General features: G+C 40.7%; 1 protein-coding gene across 1 annotated transcript in view; it reads left to right on the top strand.

Annotated features, from left to right (window-relative positions):
* Positions 1-13,317, top strand: part of LOC117514004 (raftlin-like) — a 365,659-nt gene that overhangs the window by 214,840 nt on the left and 137,502 nt on the right. The window lies entirely within an intron of this gene.

Below are 13,317 nucleotides of genomic sequence, written 5' to 3'. Positions count from 1 at the left end.
AAGAAGGGGAATGAAAGTCAGTTTGAACAAGACTGAGTACATGCATATGAATGAGAGGGAGCCCGTTGGAATAATGAGGTTGCAAGGAGGAGAGGATGTGAAAGTAGATGAGTTTAAATATTTGGGGTTAATGATCCAATGAAGAGTGTGGTAGAGAGGTGAAGACGAGAGTGCAGGCAGGGTGGTGTGGGTGGAGAAAGGTGGCAGGAGTGATTTGTGAAAAAAAAGGGTATTTGCAAGAGTGAAAGGGAAAGTTTCCAAGACAGTAGTGAGACAGACTTGTTGTACAGTTTAGTGACGGTCTTGGTAAAAAGACTGCCCACAATAAAAGGCCACTCTGAAAGGTGCAGTTTTATCACACAGCACAATGCCACAGATGTCGCAAGATTTGAGGGAGCGTGCAATTGGCATGCTGACAGCAGGACTGTCAACCAGAGCTGTTGCTCGTGTACTGAATGTTCATTTCTCTACCATAAGCCGTCTCCAAAGGCGTTTCAGAGAATTTGGCAGTACATCCAACCAGCCTCACAACCGCAGACCACGTGTAACCACACCAGCCCAGGATCTCCACATCCAGCATGTTCACCTCCAAGATCGTCAGAGACCAGCCACTCGGACAGCTGCTGAAACAATCGGTTTGCATAACCAAAGAATTTCTGCACAAACTGTCAGAAACCGTCTCAGGGAAGCTCATCTGCATGCTCGTCGTCCTCATCGGGGTCTCGACCTGACTCCAGTTCGTCTGAGTGGGCAAATGCTCACATTCGCTGGCGTTTGGCACGTTGGAGAGGTGTTCTCTTCACGGATGAATCCCGGTTCACACTGTCCAGGGCAGATGGCAGACAGCGTGTGTGGCGTCGTGTGGATGAGCGGTTTTCTGATGTCAATGTTGTGGATCGAGTGGCCCATGGTGGCGGTGGGGTTATGGTATGGGCAGGCGTCTGTTATGGACGAAGAACACAGGTGCATTTTATTGATGGCATTTTGAATGCACAGAGATACCATGAGGAGATCCTGAGGCCCATTGGTGTGCCATACATCCAAGAACTCACCTCATGTTGCAGCAGGATAATGCACGGCCCCATGTTGCAAGGATCTGTACACAATTCTTGGAAGCTGAAAATGTCCCAGTTCTTGCATGGCCGGCATACTCACCGGACATGTCACCCATTGAGCATGTTTGGGATGCTCTGGACCGGCGTATACGACATTGTGTACCAGTTCCTGCCAATATCCAGCAACTTCGCACAGCCATTGAAGAGGAGTGGACCAACATTCCACAGGCCACAATTGACAACCTGATCAACTCTATGCGAAGGAGATGTGTTGCACTGCATGAGGCAAATGGTGGTCACACCAGATACTGACTGGTATCCCCCCCCCAATAAAACAAAACTGCACCTTTCAGAGTGGCCTTTTATTGTGGGCAGTCTAAGGCACACCTGTGCACTAATCATGGTGTCTAATCAGCATCTTGATATGGCACACCTGTGAGGTGGATGGATTATCTCAGCAAAGGAGAAGTGCTCACTATCACAGATTTAGACTGGTTTGTGAACAATATTTGAGGGAAATGGTGATATTGTGTATGTGGAAAAAGTTTTAGATCTTTGAGTTCATCTCATACAAAATGGGAGCAAAACCAAAAGTGTTGCGTTTATATTTTTGTTGAGTGTATGTATGTATGTATATATGGGGTGGGCATTTATAAGCTTTGCTTCTGCTCACCCCCTTTTTGGTCACACGTCACGTCTTGTATAGGGAGAAGAATGCTGAGGATGGAGCCACCAGGCAGGAGGAGAAGAGGGAGACCAAAGGGGAGATTTATGGATGTGGTGAGGAAGGACATGGAAGTGGTTGGTGTGACAGATGAAGATGCAGATGAAAGGGTGAGATGGAAATAGACCATCTGCTGTGGTGACCCCCTAACAGGAGTAACCGAAACAAGAACATGTCGATGATGGTGATGATGATATTTTATACCCTTTCTCCTTACAGTGGGAGAAAGCTCTTTGGAAGTGTGAGATAATTCATCACAACAAACACGACACCTGAATTTGTCTTTGAAGGTTTTATATTTTATTGTTCTTTACTGTAGTTTTGGCAGTGAGTTGAACAGTGTGCAGCCTTTAAGATATGTCCTGTTTACTGCCAGTCGTGATCATGAGGAAATGGAAGTCTGACAGAACAAAAACAAATCTGTCAAAACATGTTGGCTTTAAAATGTTTATCACCATGACGTCTTTGAATATGCTTTTAAACTTAATGTTTTTTTGTTTGTTTTTTACATTCAAGGAGCATCACTCACTGTGAAGCACAAACAGTAAATGTGATCATAAAATGGCAGCTGCGTATATTTTAAGTCATGTCTTTGACATGCGTCACATCTTATCGATGGAGGTGCACGCCTCCTCTTTTGCATATTGTGTACATTAGTAATCACCTCCCATTCTCCTGCATAGAACATTTTCACTTGTGCTGACATCTACATAGTTTTCCACTCTTGGAATCTGCAAAACCAGCAGAGAAATATTGATTCTGTACATGAAAAGGCTACAGCTGAATGTACTGCATGCTTGCTTTACTTCAGAGAAAAGGACACTTCAGAGAAAAGGGAGAGGAAGAAGGGAACAGAGAGACAGAAAGAGGCCAAAAAGGTTGGAAAAAGCAAGAATTTGAATGAAAAGGGCAGACGAGTATGCCTTTCTTTGATGGCCCAGACCAAAAGCGAGGCAAGCTTTATCTCCAGCGTCTGTCACCGTGGAGACAGCTGCTCACATCGGCACCAACCCAGGGGAATCCAAATCTCTACCACTGGAAAGTGAGCAGGGGAGGAAGAAAACAGTCCAAAAAACCAGAGCATCTCCTTTCCTTTTCCTTTCCCCTGTTGATGCCAAGGAATCATATGGGGAGGAATAAGAAGCAGAGGGAGGGGATGCAGTGAACGGGTTTGAAAGCATGACAGCAAGCAGCCATTTATCCATCACTCCACTATGGAGAGCTTTTGCACAGAAAACAAAACCAAAGTCAAGGAGTAGGAGCCTACTGCTGCACAACTCTGGTGTATTTTAGGGTGCGCCAAATTACACTCAAATCTTACAAAATTAGCCTTTGTGTGAAAGAAAACGAGGTGCTTAACTGTAAAAGCCACTGCACTCTGAGGAGTAAAGTAGACATTGTATACATACAGCATAGTGTCATCACTGAACGTTAACACTGTGTCACCTTCCTGCCGTTTCTGGTTAAGTAGCTTCTGAAACCTGCGACTGTAATTTGTCACCGGTGGTAGTCACAGTTCAGGGTCTAAAAAAAAAAATGTAATGCAGACAAAATGGATTGGACCGTTTATAAATTTAAAATGTCAACTGTCAAATTTCACAGTGTTCAATTTGGTTGCAGTGGAAAAGGGTTACAGTTCAGCAAGCAATGTCTGATGGGATATATTCATCATTATTGGGTAATTGCAAGAAGCTCCCATGTGCTCAGCCAGAGAGTGGGGGGGAGCAGCAGCAAAGAGGCAGCTTAGAGGAGAGAGAGGAGCATTAAAGTGAAAAAGAGAGACAGAGAAACAAAAAAATAGAGAGATAACACACTAAAAACCATTAGAGACGATTCGCCCCAGTGAAATTATTCATGAATGTCTGAAATATGTGACATTGGGATAGGTGTGCCATGTTATTACAGCCCCGCGGTGAGTGACTGCTAAACATACTCTCAGATGCTTCCTGACTGTGTTGTCATAGCAATAGAGGAGCGGTGGGTGTTGGAGGTGGGAGATTTGACACGGCTCTATTCCTGAAGAAATAACAACACGAGAGAATTCACTTTTTTATTCAACCTTATTTTCTGTGGAAAGAGAAAATGCCTTTTATGTTACAAGTGTAATTCAACTCGGCTAAAGTGAGGAGAAGCATACAAGTAACAATTCAAAGCATTTTAGCCGGCCTGCTTTTCGTCATCGGTGATGCATAGGGTTCAGATTTAACCTCTTAAACCCTAGAGTCCCCAAATTTGGGGACTTGCCCTGTTTTGGAACATTTGAACACTCATAACTAACAAGTGCTGACACCAACATACACTTATTATACATCAAAATGTCAAGCGAAGTCTCCTCTACAAAAGTATCCACTTCAATCACATGTCAACTAACCACAGCTGAAATGCCAAGCAAATAAAGACATAAATCAGAATTCATTTTTTGGGAAAAAAAAACTCATTTACTCCTACCAAGTATTATTTACTTTCAACTTTTTGCATCCACAACATCCCCTAGGACCTGTCTTTTAGCTGATCCAAACTTTTGCATTTTTGACCTTGTACAAGCTGAGAAATAAATCATAATGTATGGGTATGTGATTTTGGTGAAATAGGCTCTAGGGCTTAAGGAGTTAATTGATTTTCAAAACTGTTGGGCACATCCGGGGGCAGATAAAGGGGGGACACGTCCCGACCCCTTTTCATGGACCAAAAACCCTTCGAATGCTGTGTCTGAATGCTCTATTCAGCAACAAGTGACTCAGCTAGATAAATTTGTACCAGGCCATAATTCAGAAAGGTGTAGCAAAGTTGTTTACCTTTTAAGCCAAAGAAAGCTGAAATGTTTTCTGTTACTTGTCATCATAACGCCATAGCATCACATTCAAGATTGTCCCATGCAAGTTCACATGAATAAAAAAGAGGCTATAAAGTATCTTTTCTGTGTGACTGCATTTTGCAGTGAAATATGCACCAAAAATACACAATGGAACCTAAAAATTAAACATTTTTTGGGGTGGGGGGGATGGCATGCCAGGTTTGAGTTGGGTTTGTTGCTAGTTTATCTAGATGGGATGGCATCATCTCTGTTTTTTGTGGAAGTCTTTCAGCACCACAAACAGGCCTGGCAATATGTACTATAGTGTTCTCTGCCAGTTTGTGCGGTTTTGTGCGCACGTAGATATTTCTTGAAATGGTGCTGTGGTGATGGAACACTTTTTGAAAATGACAAAGAAAAAGATCATATCTGGAAGATATGATTACTGTTGAGTATCTGGGCTTACACTTCAGGACAGGGTGAGAAACCTGACATTCTGGGAGGGACTCAGAGTAGAGCCACTGCTTCTTTGCATTGAAAGGAGCCAGTTGAGGTGGTTTGGGCATCTGGTGAGGATGCCCATGGTTGTCTCCCTATGGAAGGCTTCCAGGCACATCCAACTGGGAGGAAGCATGGAAGAAGACCCAGAAAATGCTGGTAAGATTATATTTTCCAGCTGTCTTAGGAATGTTCTGGGATCCCCAGGAAGAGTTAGAGGAAGTGGCCAAGGATAGGGAATTGTGGGTGAGCTGCTTGGTCTACTGCCACTGTGACCTGGAACTCGATAAGCAGCAGAAAATGACTGAATGAATAATCATCATCATCATCATCATCATCATCTCCACCTAACTGCAACAGTCCATTTTTGTGTCCTTACTGAATTGAAGTGCAGCAGGTAGGGGCACTTTTTCCCCAAAGTGCAAATATTATGGAAATTATTGGGGGACATTATAAAAATAGGAGATATAAATAATTATGGCCCCACATCTGGTTGAAAACTACTCGATTCAAGGCATACTTCTTTGCTAAAATTCAATTAATTTTTGATTGTTGTTGTGCATGGCATAAATTCAACAAGATAGGAGAAATATTCCTGAGATTTTGATCCATATTGTTATGATAGTATCACATTGTTGCTGCAGCGTTGCACTACTGCTGTCAGCCTGAGATGTGACACAAGCCAGGAATGATCCATGCTGTCATGTGAATGGTACAGCAGAAATTGAGGCTCATCAAAGCACCCCCCCCCCCCCCCCAAACTATTTTGTGGAATATATTATAGGCATAAAATGCAGGAATGCATTTTCAACTGAAGTGATGTTAATCAAACAAAACATAAAATATCTTGGGTTCATACTGTGTCTAATGAAAGAGACATCAAAGTAAACGTAAGAATCATTGTAGGGTTTTGTTTGTTTGTTTCATTTTCCAGCTTGTCCTAACTTTTCTCCAGTTTTTGGTTGTACTTCGTTTGACTGTTCCTGTTACTAAAATCCAAAAAAAGCACGAGATTGGCTCTGGTCAAAAGGGTGGTTTACTTCTTTACTTCTCAATGATATCATTTCAGTGTGGGTTACAAATTTTAAAGTCCTTCATTTTAATTCATCACTACATAAATGGGGGATTTGACTGATGGGTCAGTGGCCCTGTCTGCTTTTGTTGAGTCACAGCATCAGGCATGTTTCTCCTAAAAATAAAAGGTGTTCTTAAAAAGTTTATAATCTGAAGTAAAATCCTTTGTTTGGCTTAATAGTTTAGCATTTCTATGGAACCTAAGAATGTGTTACCTTGTTTTCAACTCTTATTCTTGAAATTTTGAATCTTTCTCTGATTTGGTGAATCTGCATTAACAGAGTAATTTGCTTTGTATTAACTTAAGGTGAGCATAGTTTCCTTTGCTGAGCGATAAACTGGAGATAAGTTGTCCCAGGTTTGTGTCCCTAGGGTGAATAAGAAGTCTGCAGATCATAGATTTTTCTCTTATCGTGCCCCTCTTCTGTGGAATGATCTCCCTGCGTCAATTAAACAGTCAGATTCTGTGGAGACTTTCAAGTCCAGACTTAAGATGCACTTATTTTCCCTTTTATATGGCTAGCATACTGGTACAGTTTTGTTTTACGCTTTTTACTCTTAATTCATTTATTAGGAAACGGAGCATGCCGCGGCCTCAACTTTACCTAAATTCTGGGTCTTTTAGTGAAGCTTAGGGCTAGTGGCCAGTGATCACCTTAGTATTTCTTGTTTTTTTGTTGTTGCTTAATGCTGGCAAATTATACTGTATTTCTTGTCTTTCTGATGCCTGATTCTGTTTTTCTCTCTGTTTAAGGTGCAGCTCCATCCAGAGATGGGAATTGTATTTGTGCTGGTGACCCTCCTGTCCTGTGCACCAACAACATTTCCTGTATATTCATTTTGTGAATTGTTCTGTAATTTATGTCTGTAGCATGGCCCAAGCAGAGGGTCACCCCTTTGAGTCTGGTCTGCTTGAGTTTTTCCTTACCACTTTTGCTCTGGGGGTTAATAAGGTTGGACCATACTTGTGTGACGCGCCTTGAGGCAACTCTGTTGTGATTTGGCGCTATATACAGTAGTGTTCAGAATAATAGTCATGCTATGTGACTAAAAACGTACATATTGAGTGCTGTACATACTCATACTTTTCATGTCCATACTTTTCAGTTGGCCAACATTTCTAAAAATCCTTTTTTTGTATTGGTCTTAAATAATATTCTAATTTTCTGAGATACTGAATTTGGGATTTTCATTAGTTGTCAGTTATAATCATCAAAATATTATCCTAATTATATGACCAGCACCTGTACTCACATTAGGCCTGGTTTCCTTGGAACATGCCTGAGTGCAGCTATCCTCTCTCCCCATTTCCCTGTGCTCATATTGCACCATACAGTAGTGTTCAGAATAATAGTTGTGCTATGTGACTAAAAAGATTAATCCAGGTTTTGAGTATTTCTTATTGTTACATGGGACACAAGGTACCAGTAGATTCAGTAGATTCTCACAAATCCAACAAGACCAAGCATTCATGATATGCACACTCTTAAGGCTATGACATTGGGCTATTAGTAAAAAAAAAAAAAAAAGTAGAAAAGGGGGTGTTCACAATAATAGTAGTGTGGCATTCAGTCAGTGACTTCGTCAATTTTGTGGAACAAACAGGTGTGAATCAGGTGTCCCCTATTTAAGGATGAAGCCAGCACCTGTTGAACATGCTTTTCTCTTTGAAAGCCTGAGGAAAATGGGACGTTCAAGACATTGTTCAGAAGAACAGTGTAGTTTGATTAAAAAGTTGATTGGAGAGGGGAAAACTCCAACTGCAAAAAATTTTAGGCTGTTCATCTACAATGATCCCCAATGCTTTAAAATGGACAAAAAACCAGAGACGCGTGGAAGAAAATGGAAAACAACCATCAAATTGGATAGAAGAATAACCAGAATGGCAAAGGCTCACCCATTAATCAGCTTCAGGATGATCAAAGACAGTCCAGAGTTACCTGTAAGTGCTGTGACACTTAGAAGACGCCTGTGTGAAGCTAATTTATTTGAAAGAATCCCCCACAAAGTCCCTCTATTAAATAAAAGACGTGCAGAAGAGGTTACAATTTGCCAAAGAACACATCAGCTGGGCTAAAGAGAAATGGAGGAATATTTTGTGGACTGATGAGAGTAAAATTGTTCTTTTTGGGTCCAAGGGCTGCAGACGGTTTGTGAAACGACCCCCAAACTCTGAATTTAAGCCACAGTTCACAGTGAAGACAGTGAAGCATGGTGGTGCAAGCATCATGATATGGGCATGTTTCTCCTACTATGGTGTTGTGCCTATATATCGCATACCAGGTATCATGGATCAGTTTGGATATGTCAAAATACTTGAAGAGGTCATGTTGCCTTATGCTGAAGAGGACATGCCCTTGAAATGGGTGTTTCAACAAGACAATGACCCCAAGCACACTAGTAAACAAGCAAAATCTTGGTTCCAAACCAACAAAATTAATGCCTCGCAGATGTGAAGAAATCATGAAAAACTGTGGTTATATAACTAAATACTAGTTTAGTGATTCACAGGTTTGCTAAAAAAGCAGTTTGAACATAATAGTTTTGAGTTTGTAGCATCAACAGTAGATTGAACCCTATTATTGTGAACACCCCCTTTTCTATTTTTTTTTTTTACTAATAGCCCAATGTCATAGCCTTAAGAGTGTGCATATCATGAATGCTTGTTCTTGTTGGATTTGTGAGAATCTACTGAATCTACTGGTACCTTGTTTCCCATGTAACAATAAGAAATATACTCAAAACCTGGATTAATCTTTTTAGTCACATAGCACTACTATTATTCTGAACACTACTGTAAATAAAAATAAATTGAAATTGAATTGAAAAAGGTGAAGGAATGAATGACAGCTGCAGTAGAAACCTGGCAGAGCATCACCGGGATGAAACTCAGAATTCATACACTCACTATCTGCAAAGAGTTTGCAACCAAGTATCAAACATAACAGTTCAGTAAGACCGTTAGCTTTTTCAATTACGAAGACTGCTTTCTTCCAAATGCGAAATATAGTGAAGATTCGTCCCATGCGGTCTATGGCTGACACTGAGACCCTGATTCATGCATTTGTCTCTTCTAGATTGGACTACTGCAATATTCTATTTTCTGGTTTACTGCATTCCAGCATTGGGGGTCTCCAATTAGTTCAAAATGCTGCTGCCAGATGTTTGACAAGAAGCACAAAGTTTGACCACATTACATCCATTTTGTCATCTCTTCACTGGCGTCCTGTCCCTGTGAGATCAAATTTTAAGGTTCTGCTACTAGCCTACAAAATTATTCACGGACGAGCCCCTCCCTACTTAGCTGACCTAATTGAACCCTACGTACCGGCCCAGGCTGTGCGTTCTCTCAGGCTGCAGGACTACTTTGTGTCCCTAGGGTGCATAAAAAGTCTGCAGGTCACAGAGATTTCTCTTATCGTGCCCCTGTTCTGTGGAATGATCTCCCTACATCAATAAAACAGAATCTGTGAAGACTTTCAAATACAGACTTAAGATGCACTTATTTTCCCTTTCGTATGGCTAGCATATTGGTATAGTTTTGTTTTACGCTTTTTACTCTTTTAATTCATGTTATTAGGAAACGGAGTGTGTCATGGTCTCAACTTCATCTAGGGTTAGTGGCCGGCAATCACCTTAGTATTTCTTCTGTTTTTCTTGTTGCTTAATGCTGACAAATTATACTGTATTTGTTGTCTTTCTGATACCTGATTCTGTTTTTTGTTTTTTTTTTCCTCTCTGAGGTGTGGCTCCATCCAGAGATGGGTGTGGTGTCTGTTTCTGCAACCCTCCTGTCCTGTGCAATGGCAAAATTTCCTGTATATTAATTTTGTGAATTGTTTTGTCAGTTGTGTCTGTAGCATGGCCCAAGCAGAGGGTCACCCCTTTGAGTCTGGTCTGCTTGAGGTTTCTTCCTCAAATCATCAGAGGGAGTTTTTCTTTAGCACTGTCGCCTGTGTGTTTGCTCTGGGAGTTGGTAAGGTTAGACCTTACTTGTGTGAAGTGCCTTGAGGCAACTTTGCTGTGATTTGGCGCTATATAAATGAAAATAAATTGAAATTGAAATTTTGGTTTTAGCCTGAGGCTGCACTTTGAGCTCATATTAAAAATTAGTATTCTCCATTATGCTGTTGTAGACATACAAAATAACTTCAAGGGTCCAGTTACTGTTTTCCAAACTAATGTTGTTTTACTCTCTACATTCTGTCCATTAAAGGGAAAAAAGATTTTCTTGACATTTCTCTTTCATACAATCTACATATTTAAGGTTTATTACAAAATAACAATACATCCAAGTTTGTCATTCTCCTTGTCTTGTTAAACCAGTTAAAATGGCATCAATAGCTTTCTTGAGGTCAGGTCAGGTCTGGCAGCGTACGCTGCTACTGCATCTGCCACACTACAGACCTGCCTTGTGCACTCAATGGCAACCATCCAGGCAGACAACTGGTCCATCTCTGCCTCTGGGAAGTCACCATTTTTCTACTGTAGTCAAGGTGGAACGTGGACATCCTCTTGACCTTCTACAGCCACTTGTGTCTTCAATACTGAGTCGCACGTATGCAAGATCATACCCAGACAAACAAAGCTGCATGGCCAAAATGTTGTAACCGACATTCCCTCACAATGCAAGGATTCTCCAAAGTGACTTCCAAGTTCTGCCAGGTTTCTTCAGATACTAAAATATGTGGAGATTGACTCATCCCCTGGACTGTTGTAGCAGTGGACATTCTTCTCATTTAAATATCTTTAAAAATAGTCTTTTGTAACCAGGGTAGAGCAAGTCACCTGTTACAAAATTACAAAATTTTGAAATTAAAATTAAAACAGGAAATGCCACAGCTATGCATACTTTTAATAAACACTGCACTACATTTCTAACACAAATCCCTAAACTGGTAATACACAATTAATCACCGTGAACTGTCAATTCCAATGGGAGTCATTAAACAACACGTGGAGGTCTACAGCAAAAGAAAAGAAAAAAACAGCCAAGCTTGTGATCCATCTGTGGGGAGACATGGGGAGGGTTTAAGCAGCTGGACCCAGGGGGGGTCTGCAGGTAGGTGAGCAGGCGTTTGACACTCAAACCACTCAAGGCCTCGGAGGCTGACAGCTGGTGGTGCACGCTGCATGAAAAGTCTCTGATTCACACAGAGAAGATGGACTGCAGGTGATGCTGCTGCTATTTTTAACCCGACGCTTCCCTCCAGGACAGAAGACACAGTTGGAGTTATTGTTCTTCACTTTTCTGTTATCTGTGTGTCTGCATGTGGACATCTCTCATTTGTTTGGCTAACGACGTGCTACAAGTTATACACTCACTTTTTGAAAAAGCAACACTTGTGTCAAACACTTTGACAATGATCTGAAAATTATATATATATATATATATATATATGTGTGTGTGTGTCCGTGCGTGGACATAAAGCTTGTTCTCTCACTGACTCTGCTTTTCTTGTGGGTATGGAAAAATTGATAGAATCTATCCACTAAATGGCTAATAATACAATAATAATAGAAATAAAATAAAAAAAATCTATGGCTCTCCAAAACATTTACAAATAAGCAAAGACATTTTGTAAACAACCAGACAGAGAATGGCTAAAATGTATTCTGACAATTGTTTTTTGTATTATTTTATTTGCTAATACGGTCAAAGCTGATGGTCACCCCACGAGTCTGGTCTGCATGAGGTTTCTTCCTATAATTAAAAAAAAAATATATATATCTAAGTGAGTTTTTCCTCATCACTTTAGCCAGTGTGCTTGCTGGTGACATGACGAAAGTTTAAACCTCGGTTTTGTACCGTGCCTTGAGGTAACTGTTGTTGTAATGTGATGCTGTATAAAAACATTTAATGAAATTGAATCTGTGTTGACTTTGGTGAACTTAATAGTTTTAATAGTGGCCAATATATTGTGTAAGTTGACTTAACATTTGTAAAACAGTAAGCTGTAAATGTGTGTGTCTGGTTTGTCTCTTAAATCAAGGATCTCCAGCCCTGCTCCTGGAGGGCACTGCCATACACATTTTCCACCATGCACCACCCACAGCTAGTTGACTCAGTGAGGTGCACTCAGCCAGTCAAGAGGGAGGAAACACCTGTGTTATTTAATCAAGTGTGACGAGAGCAGATAGACTTTGAAAAAGGAACAGGGCTGGTGATTCCTGCCTTAAATACCCTTGATACAAGTTTATGCAAAAAGTGTCACTTTCATTGAAACAAAACAAGGGGTTTGAAAATTGTTAGCACTGAAATTAACTCAAATGATTTTCAATTTTCGACATGAAAACGTTATTGTCCACCATGTGGAAATTTGCCTTTTAATTTCACCATAAAAACATGCAATAAATGATAAGACATGTTTGATAAGGCAAACAAATGGGTTATTACCCGAGGCCATCAAAATATGGCCATCGGGTATTGGGAAGGCTTTGCGTCCGTCCGTCTGTCTGTGCTCAGCATAAGTCCAGTCCTATTACAGTCTTCAAATTCACAGGGAACATTCTTGGGACACAGACCTTGGACAAGTTCACAGATGGCTAACCTTGACCTAATTTAAGAGGTTAAAAAGTCACATTCTGTTTCCTATTTTTATGCTATGAATCTAGCAAATCCATTTTTTTGGGTGGGGTGGGGGGGTGACAGCCAATCAGAGTAGAGAGGCACCGTGACGTCACAGGCTGATCTCTCTGGTGCTCCCAAACTGCTGCATTTCTGTCTAAATATAACATGTTTCTCATATAATTATCTCAAGATAATTATAGTGGGCGATTTTAACATCCACACAGATGCTGAGAATGACAGCCTCAACACTGCATTTAATCTATTATTAGACTCAATTGGCTTTGCTCAAAATGTAAATGAGTCCACTCACCACTTTAATCATATCTTAGATCTTGTTCTGACTTATGGTATGGAAATAGAAGACTTAACAGTATTCCCTGAAAACTCCCTTCTGTCTGATCATTTCTTAATAACATTTACATTTACTCTGATGGACTACCCAGCAGTGGGGAATAAGTTTCATTACACTAGAAGTCTTTCAGAAAGCGCTGTAACTAGGTTTAAGGATATGATTCCTTCTTTATGTTCTCTAATGCCATATAGCAACACAGTGCAGAGTAGCTACCTAAACTCTGTAAGTGAGATAGAGTATCTCGTCAAT

This window comes from Thalassophryne amazonica, chromosome 7 (assembly GCF_902500255.1).
Source record: "Thalassophryne amazonica chromosome 7, fThaAma1.1, whole genome shotgun sequence".
Lineage (NCBI taxonomy): Eukaryota > Metazoa > Chordata > Actinopteri > Batrachoidiformes > Batrachoididae > Thalassophryne > Thalassophryne amazonica.
The sequence above is the reverse complement of the archived record's forward strand: the minus strand, read 5'-3'. Positions and strand labels throughout refer to the sequence as shown.